General features: G+C 34.4%; 1 long non-coding RNA gene across 1 annotated transcript; it reads left to right on the forward strand.

Annotated features, from left to right (window-relative positions):
* The first annotated feature begins 1,003 nt into the window (after positions 1-1,003).
* LOC132614845 (uncharacterized) lies at positions 1,004-4,576 on the forward strand. The gene is made up of 3 exons (XR_009572463.1): positions 1,004-1,254; positions 2,248-2,388; positions 4,048-4,576. It is a non-coding gene; the product is annotated as an uncharacterized LOC132614845 (long non-coding RNA).
* The last annotated feature ends 11,345 nt before the right edge of the window (positions 4,577-15,921 follow it).

Raw genomic sequence — 15,921 nt, forward strand, 5'->3', positions numbered from 1 at the left:
GATAAATTTATTTATCTTTAAAGTTAATGGGATCATTTTTATTTTTTCCGTTAGATATATTTAATAATCTCTGAGTAGAAAATAAGAGTAGGACGACGCCCCTTTCCTAGTAGTAATCTGGGCATCAACATTTGCGGTTGTTCTCTCTTTTTTTTTTCCCCCCATCTAATTCATTCTTTTAGTTATGAATTGAAAAAATATATTTATGCGGTTAGAATTTGATATTTTCTATAAAAAAAAAAAACTACAATTGTTGACATAAAATACACGTGTATGTATCCGAAGACTTGCTAAATGAAAGAAACTTGAGGATAATGAAAAGACTAATCTATAGCTATTACTGTTGGTTAATTTTGGAATTTCAAATACATAAATGACTTTATTTGATGTGACTATTAGCCATTAGTAATAGACGTTAATATAATTGAAAGTTATAAGGGTACTTGTAGTGACCCAATTTTTTTGCAGTCGTTAAAGTCGATTTTTGGTTCATCAGTAACAAAGGGAAAGTATTTGGACCTTAAAAGTTACAATATCCGGTTGTTAAAAGCTGAAATTTTAGGCACCAGTTTTTCCCCCTATTTTTTCACGACCCTCTACCAATCATCCCCACCCCAGCACTCCCTTTTAGTGTCTCTACCATCTGAGGTAACCTTCCCACACGATTTGGATTCCTTCTCAGTTATTTTCCCTTTTCGATCTTGATTTAAGGTTTGGGGTTCACTCCTTTGTTGATTTAACCACCTGTTGTTGCTGTTTCTCAAAATCGACTTCTAATTAATTCATCAGGTAGAGTATTTGAGGTTGATTTGTAAAAGTTTTGGGTTTTTCTTTTGTTAATTGTATCCCTGGGAATTTATATATTGTGGACTTTTATGTGATTCTCGAATTTGATTTTCATTTTATCGCTTCCCGAAGTTGGAGGTTGCGATTGTGGTTGATGACTTAAGGGTTTCAATTAACTGATTTTTTTTAACATCGTAATTAGATACTTCTTTCAACGACCACTAGTTAACAAAAGGATATAAATTCGGTGGTTATAAGTGTACTTGTAGCGACCCTATTTTTTTGCAGTCGTTAAAGTCGATTTTTGGTTCATCAGTAACAAAGGGAAAGTATTTGGACCTTAAAAGTTACAATATCCGGTTGTTAAAAGCTGAAATTTTAGGCACCAGTTTTTCCCCCTATTTTTTCACGACCCTCTACCAATCATCCCCACCCCAGCACTCCCTTTTAGTGTCTCTACCATCTGAGGTAACCTTCCCACACGATTTGGATTCCTTCTCAGTTATTTTCCCTTTTCGATCTTGATTTAAGGTTTGGGGTTCACTCCTTTGTTGATTTAACCACCTGTTGTTGTTGTTTCTCAAAATCGACTTCTAATTAATTCATCAGGTAGAGTATTTGAGGTTGATTTGTAAAAATTTTGGGTTTTTCTTTTGTTAATTGTATTCCTGGGAATTTATGTATTGTGGACTTTTATGTGATTCTCGAATTTGATTTTCATTTTATCGCTTCCCGAAGTTGGAGGTTGCGATTGTGGTTGATGACTTAAGGGTTTCAATTAACTGTTTTTTTTTTTTTAACATCGTAATTAGATACTTATTCATGTTTGCTTTTCATGCCTTATTGGTTGTATGTATTTCGTGTCCTGATGTGTTATAGAATCTGGATTAAATTATGTGTTCTCTGAAAATCATGACTATAGAAGTTAGTCGTTGCTCTATTTCACTTGCTAGATGGATGTGAATATGTTCCTATGTGGAATATGAACCATGATTTGGTTATCTTTTGAATTTTAGGATTCATGATTTAGAAAGTATGCTTGATAGGGATTTATATACTTTCTGGATGACATGCATTAGTTCAATTACTTTGCTCAATAAATGCAAATCTGTTTAGTCCTCTTGTAACCAAAACATGGACCATAATCTAGGCCTTTCGCTTCTGTATCTAACAATGTCAATTTAGATCTCATAAAGAAGGAGAAATTGTGTCCTTAAAATAATCATTTTGTACTTTATGAATATGGGTATTGAAGAAGGAACTTATATATATATATATATATATATATATATATGTTTATGGGGCTTCCATTTGGCTAAGACGTGAGGTTGCCTCCTTTCTGTATAAATGTTTTCACTTTGGTTTGTTGATTAGTTAATGCTGAAATAATTTGAACGTCAATTGCAAGTTCTATTGTTAGTGACTAATATCCTTCTCCTCTCTTTTATTTGCATACACAAGCTGACACACACAATGGAGTAAAAAATGGAGTTTCAAAGCAAGACTCATTGCTTCACGGAGACCACCACTTCACTGTCAGCCTGTGTTACCTTTACTTCCCCGTTATCTATCCATTGCTGCTTGTTGTGTTGGAATTTTAAGGTTGCAGTACCCCCTCTTCTCGAAGGTTTGGCCTCGTTCCAATGGTGGCATATGAGGACATTTTTCTTAAGGTTGCAGTACACTTCTCTCTTCTTCTTTTCCTCTTGGCTACTTATTATGGTTTGAGTTATTTTTCTGTTTGTCGGTATTTTTCTTAAGTTCGCAATGCTAAGGTGGATTTCATAACTGAAAAGTGATGAGATATCACCCCTTTCTTTGAGTCTAAAAGGTCAGATTTTTAACTTCTCCTTTGATCTTTATAGAGAACACATAATATTGGTTTGTGTTGTGGCGCGATGCTTGAGTAACTATGTTTTAGGACTTAATTACTGACTTATTGAATATGGCATGACAGAAATATAGATTCTTCGGAGTTTAGAATCTCTGTTAAAGGTATTAATAAAGGTATGCATTATGCCTTAGAATACATGTCTATAGGTGTTGATCGTGTTCGTTTCCTTTGAACTTGAATGCCGATAAAGATGGCTGAATACAGTCTATGAATTACTTCGATTGAGTCTTTGTATATGTAAAACCATTATTCTAAGAAGTTACGTGATAGAACTTTTCTGTATCTCTATAGGATAAATTTGCATTGGATGTTGCCTGATTGGAATTAAAGGTAATTGTTTAGTCTTCATACTTATAAAACTCATTAGCTTAAGACACTGATTATTTTTTCTTATAATCCCAGCTAGACTTTTATTAGCAAATAGAAATCTTGGTTGTTATGTTACAGAATTATGTTTAATAGAAAGCATGTTACTTAGGAGTCATTCAGAGTTCTTTTATTTATAACATGCAAAATAACATGCTCATGGTACCTTTCTTTTATATGAATAGAAAACTATGAATCATTAAATAGTGCATTCATTTTATGCTTAGCTTCCTGATTTTATGCTTAGCTTCCTGATCAGTAATTAATTGATATGTAATCCAAACTTTATCATTTTTTTAATCTTACAATAGAATCAGAGTCTTGGGTTTTCTTAAAGTTGTTAGTATGTAAATATCCTGATTGTAATCAACTTCGTTATGAATGTATTGCCAAGTCCTGTCTTAAATAGACAAACATGAATTTGTTGCCAAGTGAGATCTTTTTTAAATAAAGTGAGATAAAATGGTATCTTCTAAATTGATAAATATGGAGTTCCATGAGTACTTGTGAATGACCTTTTCTCCTTTATAGTATTTTTAAAAAGAAATGCCAAGCATAATTTATATATCTTGTCTAATTGTTTTTATCTCCAAATATGTAGCTTGCAAGTTTTATTGATAAAAAACATCAGTTGAATCAAGAGTATCCCAGGTACTGTATATTTATATACACGATTCATTAAGTTTCTTGACATTCAAGTGGAAGATACTTGCTATTCTATGGAGGGCTAAAGCACTTCAATCTAGATTTTTCATTAAGACTCCTAGGATAGAATCCAAGTAGATATTTGAAACAACTGTGGGTTTTTGGAAGTTCAACTGCTATTTTGAAGTCAATATGATTCATCTTTTATTTATTTTATGATACCTTCTGTCTCTACAAATTTGCAAAGTTAAGTATGAATATTTGTTGCTTCTAGTCATTCTTTATACTTACCAAAACAATAATAATATATTTTTTGTACTATATTAGACTATTAACATTGTATCCTTCAATTTCAGAACGAATTTCAGCAACACTCTGAGGAGTTTCGAGCCACTCAGCCAAGTAGCACGCCGATGACCACGAGGTAATACAACAATAGTGGATTGAGAAGGTTGCTCCCCCCACAAGGCATGGGACAGTTTATGGGATGCCTAATGGAGCCTTTCGTCGATACCCGTCGGCCCTTGAAGTCGTAGGTGCTGATGATGATGGGGCAGTTGATCCTAAGGAGTATGAAGCTATGAAGCATCAAGTTGACCTACTAACAAGAACACTTAATTCCTCGGAGGCCAGGATGTTGGGTATGCAAGCCCAAATTAACACCGAACGTTGACCTTTTTTATTAGTGTGCTTTCGGATTCTAATTCGGCTATGTTTAAATGGATATGTATATTATGTTTAAGAGTTTGAATGTAGTTTTAATTCGAATTAGAAGTACTTTTAATTTTAAGATGTTTAAGTGTTTGAATGGACAATGTTTAAGTGTTCAAGTGTTTGAACATTGTTTATGGTTGTTGTGTTGCATTGTTGATGAATTGGATGACTGTTTTGGTTGATGAATTTGGTTATTTGACAATTGGCAGGTGGGATGTCAAAAACAGGCAAATGCTGGAAAAAAATATTCCAGATTTTCGACCACAGGTGGTCGAAAGTTAGCCCAGATATTTCACAATTTCGACCACATGTGGTCGAAATTGTACCCAGAAAATACAATTTCGACCACATGTGGTCGAAATTTAGCAATATGGTTGCCAGATTTCGACCACATGTGGTCGAAAATCTGGGCCCAATTTACAATTTCGACCACATGTGGTCGAAATTGTGAAAATATTTTTTTTATATTTAAATATAAATAGTGTTTTCGACCACACGTAGTCGAAAAAGTTAAATATATAATTTAATATAAAAATAATTTTTCGACCACATGTGGTCGAAAATAATTTTCCCTTAATTTCGGTAGAATGTGATTGCGACCACGTGTGGTCGAAAAAAAATTTCGACCTACCTGTTAGCGACCTACGCGTGTAGTTGAAAAATTGGTTGAAATAAAGGCCTTTTCGACCTCGTGTGGTCGAAATTTTTGGTCGAAAATCCCGGTTTTTTTAGTAGTGTTGATATTTAATCTATTTCTTTAATCTTTTTTTTTTTTTTCAGACTTATCCAATTTAAAATAAGAGAGGCAGGATAAAAAACATGGAGAGGAAATATAAACTTCTTTCATGTTTGACAAGGTTTCATGTTATCCAATTGATCATATTGAGGATAACAATGCTTTTGGAAGAGAACTCATAGATGAATGTATATCCAAGTTGCTTCACTCAACTATTTAGATTGTTATTGTTTTTATTTTAGAAAAAAGTTGAACATCAATTGGTTGCAAGTAATGAAGTTAGATGATGTAGTCATGTAGATTTGACAAGACAAAGGCAATTTGATTTTGTGATACAATGAGAGTTATTCTCCCTCATTTAGTTATTTATTTGCTTCTCAATAGTTAGATTTGATAGTAATTTATAACAAATGCTTATATTTAAAACAAGATAACCTGGAAGGAGTATTCTATAAAGAGGATATTGATCCTAATGTCTGAAGATTTCTCCTGGCCAGTGAATTGTTTGAATTCGTAAACACGAAATGTTTAACGTGTATCAAATTAAAAATCTGAATTAGATTAGTATACTTATAACCACTTAACAACTCAATTAACGAACGTAGTTTATTAGATTGTAGACATTTTGGACGTTCTCCTTTCTTTTCTTTTAATTTTGTTAATGGCTAGCTTAATATAAAAAATAAAATTGAATAGTTGTGCTTAAATGTTTGAATTTGAATTTAACTGGAATATGGTTAATTTCAATTTGTGTGCATTGGATATTTTTTTGATTATTAAAAAAATGTATATGGTGGATAAGATCAGGTAACTAAAATTCCAGAAAATGAGCCAAAAAACGAAAATATTGAATAATGAAAATACTATATAAAGTATAAAATTGAATCATTAAGGAATTTCTATAAAATATATCTTTATTTATAATACTTATGATTTTTGTATAACATGTGTTAAATATATGTTTAAAAGGTTTTGATTCTCTTTTATTCTCAATTAAGTATATAAAATTTTGAGTTTTTGATATTCTAATTAAACTATTACTGTTCTCATTTATAAATAAGATTTATTTGTTCTTTAAATATACCTAATATAGTTTCAAAAGAGAAAAAAATCATAATATTAGAAAAGGAAAACAAGAAAAAGGTTAATAATTTAGAGCAGAAAAATGTACTTAAAAGGTTCAATTGAGACATAGGGGTGGGGGATGTCAATATATTGTTGGGCAACGTTATTTGATTTTTAAAGCAAAGTTGAAGGGTCAAATGATTTTCACCCATAAAAAAACTATGATATCATTTTGAGCAATAGATTAAATAAAAATAATAAAACTATTATTAAAGGACTAAAAGAAATTCTAGCATGCTATTCTAGCACTGTATATCATCCGTTTTTTCTAATTTCATATAATTTTGTTATTAAGTATATTGCATTAAGAAATATGATGACAATTGAAATATTACAAATTATCATAACTACGTTTTTTAATATTTTTCGCGCATCGTGCGGGTACTAATACTAGTTATTCTTTAAGATAATTTTATTTAGTTACAGCACATAGCAAGGGTTTATCTTAAATAGCAAAAATTAGGGAAAGCATATATACCATATTCTAAGGCATTAAATATCCTCTAAACTGATTCCCCAATTATGAGACACATTACTTTGGCCAAGTCAAAAAACTTCCTCCGTAAACTTACCATTTTCACAACAACCAGTTTTTAGTGGTGCTACTATTTAATTTATGTGCTTAGGGGATATGTCGCCTACTATTATACTTGCCCAAACATTGGAAATTAATACTCCCTCCGTCTCATATTACTTGTTCACTTTCTATTTCACACAAGTGTATTACTACATTGCCACTTGCCCATATCTTTCTAACACAATGCACTCTAATCAATACTTGTTACTTTAAAAAGCAATTAATGTTAAGGACAGAATAGGAAAACTATAATTAATTCTATCTTGGTTTTGTAAATTGACAAGTATTTTGAGACGGATATTTTTAGTAATGTGGACAACTAATAACACTTTTGGTTCCTAGCAAATTCTCCGTTTGGTCCTTGTGATATATCAATCAACATTTTTAACATTCAATTAATTAAAATGTGTATTTTTGATCTCTCTATGTAGAAAATATGTTGTATTTGACTATATATAGAACTATATTACCGTTAAATATGACGTAACAATACAAACTTAACATAATACATGAGTAATTAAGTGATGGAATAATTAATAATTATAGTATATTTGTGAATATTCACAAAAAAAGGGATCAAAAGCACAATACAATTAATTAAGGTTTAATGTGCTTAGTCAAATATTGTAGAGATTAAAATCATATTTTCTGAGTAATTAAGGAACCAAAAATGCTACTAGTATTAACCAGGATACTAGGCCCAACTGCACAGGCCCAATGCCACAGCCTTGAACCGGATCCATCTGTATTTGTAATTCTAGTTAGTTTTAAACTCAGCCTTATGTTTGCAAATATACCCATCTGATTGTACATATATATAGTTTGTAATTGTAGAAAGAGAGAGACAATTCATTTTAATAAAACAACATCAGATATTTCACTTTCTCTCTCTATCTCTTATTTTTTCCTTCTCTCTTTTCTCATATGCATATAGTGTTTTCACCATGGAAACTCAGTACGATTCTTCCATTTTTCGAACCTAACATGGTATCAGAGCGGGTCAACGAACTTGTCTCCTTCTCCTCTTTCGATCCATATTACCCTTGTTAACAAATTTTAGCTTCCGCAAAATTTTCAAAAACCCTAATTTTGCAAAAATTTGGGATTTTTCTCCTTCGAATTGGGGATTTTCATTTGCGATTTGATACGAGTATAGATTACTTCGATTTCAAGGTTGTATTGTGGTTTCGAGAGGTTGTATTGTGGTTTCAAACTTGGTTTGGTGATCAGTTCGATTTCTAGGTTGTTTTGTGGTTTTTCGAGCTCGATTTGGTGCTTCCATGGTGTTCTTGTACTGATTTCTCGCTGGTTTGTGTTGTTATCATTGTTAAAGAATAAGGATGGTATACATCTCTATACTCCTCTCTATTTGTGCTAGATTATAGTTTGACCTAGGTTTCTATTAATTTCAATGGCTATCGATAATACGAATGGAACGACTTCGAATAATGTGACCTCTATGATGGTTTTGATTCTTTCACCTTAGAGCCTTCACATGTCTTCTATGTACATCCATCCGATAGCCCTAGGACACATTTAGTTACACCTTCATTTGATGGTTCTGGATTTGTAACATGGAAAAAAGTATGCTTATATCTCTGTCTGCCAAAAATAAATTGGGAATAATTAATGGACGTAACCCTAAAACTGAGGATAATTCACCTTACTATCCCTATTGGGAGAGGTGCAACGATATGGTAATTGCTTGGATAACTAACTCCCTCTCTAGAAATATTGCACATAGTGTGTTGGTTGACACTGCTGAAGAAATCTAGGCAGACATCAATGATAGATTTGGTCAATCGAATGGATCAAAATTTATTCAAATTCAAAGAGAGATTGGGTCTATTGCTCAGGGTAACCTAGATATAGCTTCTTATTTTACCAAAATGTGCAGTCTCTGGGATGAGATGCGTACTGCATATGTAGGTCCTGTTTGTTCCTGTGGTGCATTACCAAAATTTTAGAAGAACTAAAACTTTTCCAATTTCCAGCTGGACTGAATGAGTCCTTCTCCACAGTCAAAAGTCATATTTTGATGATGTCTCCCTTACCATTTGTAAGCAAAGCATATTCAATGCTGCAGCATGATGAAAAACAGAGGGAAAACTGTCCATCCATAGGTTTTTCAACAGATTCAGCCTCTTTTTCTGCATCTTCTTCTTCTTCCACTCCTGCATCTCATGGTGGATACAGACCTGGTGGTCAGAAAAATTTCAAATTCCAAAATTCCAAATTCCCTAGTTGATCCGCTGGTAATCAAAAGTCCTTCCCACAAAGGGTACAATTCCCACCTAGTGCACCTAGCTCCACTTTAATGTGTAGATATTTATAAGAGGTCAGGGCACACTATAGAGAAATGTCATAGACTTCAGGGGTATCCAGATGACTTCACGTTCAATAACAACCCTAGGAAAACTGCCTCTTGTGTTCAAGTGGACAATCCTGCTTCTCCATCATCTATTCAACAGTCATCTGCTAGTGGTATGTCCATTCATGGGTTGACACCAGAGCAACATCATCATCTCATCCAACACATGCAACATACTCATGTCACACCCAATGCCAACAATGATGAGATGTCTGGTGAACCACCTGGATATGCCCATTTTGCAGGTTTGTTTTGCAGTTCTGTTGTTAAGTCTGTGGAATTTAAAATTTGTGCTTTATCTCAAATCAGTGTTGACACTTGGATATTAGACTCAGGAGCTACCAACCACATGACCCCTCACAAACACCTTCTCCAAAATATCCTTCCTTTACCTAAACCAGTCTTAATTACGTTACCTAATGGGTATAAAGTTAAAGTAGTATCTACAGGTTCCTTACATCTAAGACTTGACATCATCCAGTTAAATGTTCTGCTTGTTCCTTCTTTCCAATTTAATTTGATTTCCATTTATCAATTACTTGTTCAGCTCCATTGTCATGCATTACTTACTACTTCCAATATTTTCTTACAGGGCCCTTCTCTAAAGAGGCCATTGGCAATTGGTAAGGCTGACAATGGGTTGTACTTTCTGGACCTCACCTTATCTTCTTTACTTCAATCTAATGCATCCATTTCTGATCATAGCAAATGTAATGTGTCTCATGAATTTTCAGTAAACACTTGTAACACCTCTTTCACTGTAAATAATCCCATTCCATTGTGTAATTCTCCATCAAGTGTTAATAAAACAGATCTGTTTTGGCACCAACGGTTAGGGCATTTACCTTTTCATAGAATGCAATCTATTTCTTCCATCCCTGATAAACTTTCTTCAAAATAGTCTTTTATTTGCCCTATATGCCCCATGGCAAGACAACAAAGGTTTCCCTTTCCTGATACCATAAGTCATTCAACTGCCCCATTTCAATTAGTTCACATTGACATTTGGGGTCCCTATAACACTCCCACATATAATGGTTTCAAATATTTTCTTACTTTGGTAGATGATTTTACTAGAGTCAATTGGACTCATCTTTTATCTTGCAAAAGCAATCCCTTGTCTGTTCTCAAAGCTTTTACCCAAATAGTTAAGACTCATTTTCACTCTTCTGTTCACACATTCAGATCTGACAACGCTTTTGAATTAGGGGGCAGTTCTGAATGTAAATCCTTTTTTAATTCCTAAGGTATCTTACACCAAACAACAATTCCACACACTCCACAACAAAATGGAGTGGTTGGGAGAAAACATAAAGATCTGCTAGAAACATCAAGGGCCTTACTTTTCCAATCCAATTTACCTTCAAAATATTGGGGGGAATGTGTCCTTACTGCCACATATCTAATAAACAGGTTCCCTTCCTCAGTTCTTCTCAATGTTTCCCCCTATGAAATACTACATCAGTCTCCTCCTTCTTATTCTCATCTTAGATCTTTTGGTTGTTTGTGTTTTGCCACTTTTCCCAAATTTGGGAGAGACAAACTCCAGTCTATAGCTGTTTCTTGCATTTTCCTTGGCTATCCTTTTGGCAAGAAAGGGTACAAACTTCTAAACCTCACAAACCACTCTATTTTTTACTCAAGAGATGTTGTTTTCCATGAGCATGTTTTCCTTTATTCCTCTCCTTCTTCATCCATCTTCTCTGATTCCTCTCAGCCTTTTGTTGACACTGATCCTCCAAATTCTACATCCATTCCCACATATGTTTCCCCTGTATCTCCCTTTTCCCTTCCACAACCTTTACCTACTCCCTCACAAACTTCAACTCCCTCTCCACATCTTCCTAACTCACCTCCCCCTCCTTCACTTGCTCTTACTAATCCTGCCTCCCTTCCCACTAGACAGTCTTCTAGGACCAAACACTTTCCTTCTCACTTTAGTGACTATATTTGTTCTACTGCCCCTGTGCTTGATGTTTCTAATGTCTACACTCTTGAGTTTATAAGAACCACAGTTTTATCAACAAGCAGCTACTAACCCTGCTTGGCAAGAAGCCATGTTGAAGGATTTTCAAGCCCTTGAGGCTAATCAGACATGGGACGTTGTTCCTCTTCCTCCCAAAAAGAAGCCTATTCTTTCTAAATGGGTTTACAAAATTAAGCAAAAATCTGATGGTTCAATAGAGAGGTATAAAGCTAGACTAGTTGCTAGAGGTGATATTCAAAAGGAGGGTATGGGTTATATTGAAACATTTTCTCCTGTTGTCAAGTTTACTACAATCAAGTGTTTACTTTCTCTTGCTGCTAAGAAACACTGGACAATCTATCAACTTGATGTCAATAATGCCTTTCTTCATGGTGACATCCATGAAGAGGTTTACATTAAAATACCTCAAGGTTTACACGTTCCTTCAGTCCCTTCTTCACCTCCCCTGGTTTGTAAGGTAAAGATGTCACTTTATGGTCTGAAACAAGCTTCAAGACAATGGTTTTCCAAGTTTTCAGAGGCTCTACTATCCAGAGGTTATTTGTCTAGCAAGAATGACTACTCATTGTTTACCAAAGTTTCTCGTTCCTCCATCACTGTTCTTGCTGTCTGTGTTGATGACATCCTCCTTGCTGGGGATGATTTGGATGAACTGCACTCTGTTAAGGCCTTTTTGGATGCTCAGTTCAAAATCAAGGACTTGGGAACTGTCCACTACTTTCTTGGTTTAGAGGTGACCTTAACTGCACAGGGTTTTCTGGTGTCTCAACAAAAATTCACTACTGATCTTTTTGATGAATTTCATTGTCAAAATTACACATTAGTGGTTACTCCTCTTGAACCCTCAATTAAATTGTGTTCTGATATGGGTGCTCCTCCTACTGATCCTAGCACTTATAGAAGGATTGTTGGTAAACTCAATTTTCTCCATCACACAAGGCTTGATATTGCTTTTTCCGTTCAACATTTGAGTCAATTTTTACAAACCCCCCAGGTTCCTCATATGCTTGCAGCCATACATGTTCTCAGATACTTGTCAAATTCCCCTGGCCTAGGTATTTTGCTAACCAATTCTCCAGATTTGTCTCTTCTTGCTTATTCAGACTCAGATTGGGGTTCTTGCTCTCAATCTCGAAGGTCAGTTTCTGGTTTTTTTTATCACCATTGGAGGTTGTCCTGTGTCATGGAAGAGAAAAAAACAGCCAACTGATTCCCTTTCCTCTGCTGAAGCAGAGTACAGGGCTCTAAGGAAGGCAGTTGCAAAAATATCATGGTTGGTTAGGTTACTTGCTGATTTTGGTCTGCATATTTCTAGCCCGGTTCCCTTGTTGTGTGACAACCAAGCTGCTTTACATATTGCTAAGAACCCTGATAAGTTTGTATTTTACCAATTTATCTCTTCTTTAATCTTATATTTTTGCTATATTTGCTTGATAAAATTGTGCATTTAGTATCCTTTACATCTATTTTACAGGTTTTATTTGATTTAGAAGTGATCGGAAGAAACCAAGTGAAAATTTAGTCAAAAAGAGGCCAAATGGGACAGTTTTGCAAAACTGTCCAAACTGGACAGTTTTGCAAAACCGGGACAGAACTGCAAAAAACGGGCAGAACTGCAAAAACTGAAAGTTGGGGCATATTTTGTCATTGTTTTGACTTGGAAAAATCTGGGCATAAAGAGAGGCTTAGGGCAACAAAACAGGATCATCTTTGGCTCAACACAAGAATTTGGAGGCTAGGGTTTCATCACCAACACCTTGGAAGAGAAGATTTGGAGGCACCCAATGAGAAGTTCTTTACCCATTTCTTCATCTCTTGCTATTTATTGAACATTTATGTGTGTAGTATTTCATTTCAATACTTGAATCTTGTTTATGGAAATATTCTTGATTAAAGTTTGGATTGAATCTCTTGTTTTGCTTATGTGTTGAATGATTTTATTCCTAATGAAGTGAGTTATTGTTTCTTTAATTAATCTCATTTTGAATGATTCTTAAGGGAGTAGCTAACCCTAAGACTTGCCCATTTATTTCGGTTTAAACTTGGAAGAGGCAAACTCGGGATTGGGAAAGATTAATTAACAAGAATTTGGGGCGTTAACCCTCATCTAATGGAAATCGACCTAGGAATAGGCGACACCACTTGTAGCCATATTCGGGTGTTCTTAATGCTCCTAATTGCTTTAGGGATATTCAATTAGGTAGTCTAGTTAGTCTTCGGAAGAAGCTAATTTAGAGTCATTATCCGAGGCTAAGTAATATAAACTCACCATTATTTGTAAATCATGAAGTACATTGGATCGTTACTTGAGCATAGTTTCCCTTGTATCCATGCTTGTGGCCATTGATCATTTTACTTGCTTTCTAGGTTAGTTTACATTTTTGCATTAGTTATAATTCTCTCAAACAAAACCAAAACATTATCCATCGTTTGGCTTTAGCGTAGTTGGTGAAAATTCCTACTTTTCCTAATCGCCTATATATTGTTCTCTGTGGGATTCGACCCCGACTCATAGTTGGGTAAATTATATTTGCATACGACCATGCCCATTCTAATTAATAGGGTGGATTTGGACGTTATCAAACCCCGTGTTTCATGAACGCACGAAGCACATCAAAATTGATTGCCACTTTGTGAGGGATTGCCTACAGTCTGGTTTAATTTCTCTCCAGTTTGTTTCCAGTTCGGACCAGCTTGCAGATATCATGACCAAGTCTCTTCCTGGTACTCTTCATCATGTTCTCCTTGGCAAACTTGGAGTGTTATCACCCCCAAGCTTGAAGGGGGGTATTAATCAGGATACTAGACCCAACTGTACAGGCCCAATGCCACAGCCTTGAACCGGATCCATCTGTATTTGTAATTCTAGTTAGTTTTAAATTCAGCCTTATGTTTGCAAATATACCCATCTGATTGTACATATATATACTTTGTAATTGTAGGAAGAGAGAGACAATTCATTTTAATAAAACAACATCAGATATTTCACTTTCTCTCTCTATCTATTATTTTCTCCTTCTCTCTTTTCTCATATGCATATAGTGTTTTCACCATGGAAACTCAGTACGATTCTTCCATTTTTCTAACCTAACAACTAAACCCTTTTTGCTAACTTCGAATATACTAGAAATCAAAGATATGTACCTGAATTTATATTAATTTATATAATATTAAATACAAATAAATATGTATATTAATAATAGATGGGTAATTCAGCTAAAGAAGAAAATACTCTTCAGAATAAGCAATTCTTACGTAACAATCCATGGTATGTAATGAAATAATTATGCGTGGATATCCATTTGCACCCGTAACTCTTAGAGGAATGAATTCTTGATCTTTATTTTCATGAATCTCATAACCTTTCATTCTTGTAATCCCCACAATGTATACCCATGCTCATGGTATCCTATAAATAGAAGTATATACTTGAACATATAAGAAAAATTTCATCTTGCCCTCCATATATATTAGTATTTTGTCTACATCGTATCAAATTCCTCTTATTTTATAAGTAATTATACAATATCGACATAATTTTTTCTCTTCTTGAGGAATTAGTGTATTGAAGAAAAATTGGTCTAAATGTCAGTTATGGCATCTGCCACTACGAATGATATTTACTTTGGAAAATAAGTGAATTTCTACTTATTTTCTCTATCTTCGGTTGGATAGTGGAAAATAAGTAAATTTCTTACTTATTTTTCCATGTTCAGTTGGTTCATAGTAGAAAAACATTTTTTGAAAAATACTCACCCAAGCCCCACCACTCCACACCCACCTCACCCCCACCACCCACCACCTCACCCCAAGCACCCACCCTTCACCACCCTCGAACGCACTTCATCTTCACCCGCCCCTACTCCACACCCACCACCACCGCTCCACCCAACCCCCTCCCTCCCCCTCCCAATTTTCTATTTGATATATTTTATTTTACTTTAATAAATTTTATTAAAAAACAGAAAAAAAATCTTAGTTGGGGGTCGGGGGGTGAGTGGTGTAGAAACCCAAAAAAATATTTAAGAACATTTTTAGAACTCTTTTCTGGAGGGCAAGGGAAGGGGGGGGGGGATTTGGGTGGTGGGGTGGTGATAAGTTGGTATTTTACCAACTTATCTCTTCTTTAAGCTTAGACTTTTGCTATATTTGATTGAGAAAATAGTGCATTTAATGTTGTTTACTCCTATTTTACAGGTTTATGTGATTTTGAAGTGATCGGAAAAGAAATCAAGTGAAAACAAGTCAAAAGAGGTCAAATTGAAGAAAACGGAAAAAGTGGCTAAAAGTGAAAAAAGGGCCAGATCTGTAAATCTGAAAATTGGGACTGTTTTGGACATATTTTTTATTGGAAAATTTTGTAAGTATAAAAGGAAGACTTGAAGGAAAATATCATCATCTTTGGCCATTTTCAGAAGACTTTCGAGAGCTAGGGTTCTTACACCACACTTGGGGAATGAAGATTTGAAGACTTTGATGACAATTTCTTAATCCTTTCCTCATTTCTTCATTTCCTTGCTATGTATTGACTATCTAAGCCTGTAGCATTTCATTCCATCATTTGAAACTTGTTTATAGAAATATACATTGTTAAAGTTTGGATTAGAACTCTTGTTATGCTTATGTATTGAATGATTTTTATTTCTAATGAAATGGGTTAATGTTTCTCTATTTACTCTTCAAGCTTTAATGACTTTTAATGGTGGCCAACATTATTTGT

This window comes from Lycium barbarum, chromosome 10 (assembly GCF_019175385.1).
Source record: "Lycium barbarum isolate Lr01 chromosome 10, ASM1917538v2, whole genome shotgun sequence".
Taxonomy (NCBI): domain Eukaryota; kingdom Viridiplantae; phylum Streptophyta; class Magnoliopsida; order Solanales; family Solanaceae; genus Lycium; species Lycium barbarum.